The sequence below is a fragment of the Aplysia californica genome, unplaced genomic scaffold, assembly GCF_000002075.1.
Source record: "Aplysia californica isolate F4 #8 unplaced genomic scaffold, AplCal3.0 scaffold00466, whole genome shotgun sequence".
Lineage (NCBI taxonomy): Eukaryota > Metazoa > Mollusca > Gastropoda > Aplysiida > Aplysiidae > Aplysia > Aplysia californica.
In genome coordinates this window covers 174,057-176,726 of record NW_004797736.1, presented here as the reverse complement: position 1 = coordinate 176,726, position 2,670 = coordinate 174,057, and the positions used below count along the sequence as shown (strand labels likewise).

Genomic DNA, 2,670 nt, shown 5'->3' with positions numbered 1-2,670 from the left:
TCAGGGCTGTCCACATTATCCCCCCCCCCCCCTGGTGTCTGCTTGCTCATCCGAGTGCCCTTGTTTTAAGGGCTTAGAATCTCGAGGAACGCTCACCCTTTTTAAAACTGATTTTAATAGAATGGATGAAATGTATACCAAACGTATAAAAAAGATAAAAAGCATTATAAACGACCCATCACACCCCTTTTCGACACAAATTGTAAGATCACGCAGCAGCAGATATGTACCTCCAAAAACAAAGAACGAAAGATATAAAAGAAGTTTTTTTACCATCTAGCATAAGGCTTTTGTCAAAACGAGCATAGATGGATGTTGCTCTTAGAGTATGTATCTGTATATAACTCCTAAGGTCTAGTATTTGAATTCCTGCATGTGGTTGAATGATGCATTTGGTGTAAATGTACATTTTGTCAGCTTTACTTCTCCTTTCATATTGAATTTTAATGAGAGTAATATAATACATACTTTACATTTTTTATGTATACCTGCATGTGTTTTACGGTCCTGTACAGTCAAGGAAAATTTCCCTCTGGGATAATAAAGTACTCTCTTATCTTATCTCATCTTATCTTGTGCATAAATATTAGTTTGTGTTCTACTAGTAGTAGTTCTGTAAAAAAAAAAAAGAAGTAAATTAAAGCACATTTGAAAATCTTAAAAATGCTGTGCTCCCAACACTGCCATGTAACCAACTGACCTCCCCCTTCCCCCCTCCCCCTTCCCCGTAAAGTTGCACATAGATACACAAGATACAAAAATAAAAGCTAAAAGCTTCAAAAGGTTGTCTTTAATATTTTAAAAAAAACCTCGACTGACTCCGATTTTGTTCTAACCCGCAGGGAGGTCATGGAGGTGTACTCGGGGGTTTTCCCTGAAGTCCGAATCCAGTCCGACTGCCGATGTCAGGGAACGTATCTGCGAGTCAAACCGGACAGTACTCACTACTGTATGCAAAACGGGATGCCCGAAGGTTCAGATCAAACAACTCTTAGAATCTCGAGGAACGCTCACCCCTTGCAGTACATCAATGATGGGGACAGTAATAGTATGTGGATATCCAGTTTTCAAAATGAAGTGGAAATTGAGGTGGACCTTGGTGATCAGTTTCAGGTAACTAAAAAAAGTTAAGGTCTTAAAACAAACATTGCGTGCCTACTGCTGTAAAATACAACTTAGCAATAAATAAATAGATAGATAGATAAATAATTAAATGAATAAATGTTCTTACTACAATCTTGCCCCACAGACGTGTAGGCCTTCTTTTGATTAAATCTATTTAAACATACATGGTATAATACAGTTCAACGCCTTAGCCTACGACCTAGTTCATTACCCCACAAGAGGGCAATAGGATCTAGAGCATTGTCGGCAACCTTTTCGGCCAAATTATAAGTCACATCGGGACGAGAAAGCCCATTAGTTCGGGGGGAAAAACACCCAAGAAACTGATGTCCAAGAGAAGATTTTATATAATTTAATTTGTAAATGACAGTAAGCCTAATGACAATTACAACTCTTGATTATAGGCCATAGATATCTAGGCCTACATACATTATGTACTTGACCATGATTTGTTAAAATATGCATGGATCGTTAGCAACAGTAATAGTAACAATTTCTGTTAGGGCAATTACAATTTAATAGCATAATTACGAGTTTTACAAATTCAGTCGAACCTGCCATGATAGCCTCCTGTATAATGCAGCCACCTGTACAGATGACCACCCCCCACCCCCTTGCGTTTTCTATATAATTCAATTGTATATAATTCAACGGTCACATGTCCAACGCGGCCGCGGCCACCTCATTTTATTAACACAAAGTGGTCAGAGCCAAATTGACTAGCCTGAGGCGCACAGGCGAAGTCTCGAATCGCCCCAATGCTTTGTCATAAATTCTAAATCGGCCTCTGACGCTGTGGGTGGGCCGTCATAATCCATACACCTGTCGTTATTGGTAGTCCCTCCAATGAATGTTTACCCAAGTTGACCAATGGGTAACCATACATTTTCAACTGCTGGTGAGGGAAGCGTGTGATCCGTCGTAAGCCGTCTATTATCCGTCATAAGCCGTCTATGATCTGTGTATAAGCCCCGCCCACATCCCATACACATACGCGAAGTCACTGTTTTGTTTACCTAATCTGTGACAAAGTAAGAATGGACGTTAACGTGAACTAGCGATTAAAACGTTGCTCGTTTCTGAGTGGAGGCGACCCAGTGTTTGTTTTACCATGGCACTGGGTCTTCATTGTCTTACATACTTTATTTTATCCTTGCACAAAATCAGCAACAAAAAAGCTAACAAGAAAACTAAACAAACCAACCAACCACCACCACCACCAACAACAACAACAGAAAAGCCCCTTCTTCCTCCCCTCCACCCTCCCCCCATGTTCAAAAGAAAGCAAAAAAAATAAAACTTTTGAATTTGCCCTAGGCAATCTTAAGCCTAAAATCAGCCCCGGTTTGGTTAGACCTCCTAAGTGAATGGTTTGTTTTCTTCATTTTGACCAATTGCCGAAAACGGCCACCAGTGTTATACGGCCACTTTTCTCCTTGACAGTGGGTGACCGTTTTACACAGGTTCGAATGTACTCGCAAAAGTCATTTGCTCCCCTCCCAATTAATTCTCACTCTCTCTCTCTCTCTCTCTCCCTCTCTCTCT

At 40.4% G+C, this 2,670-nt stretch overlaps 1 protein-coding gene across 1 annotated transcript in view; it reads left to right on the top strand.

Annotated features, from left to right (window-relative positions):
• The window catches only part of LOC101855895 (usherin), a gene marked incomplete in the record, with an annotated part of 124,012 nt that overhangs the window by 27,959 nt on the left and 93,383 nt on the right, over positions 1 to 2,670 (top strand).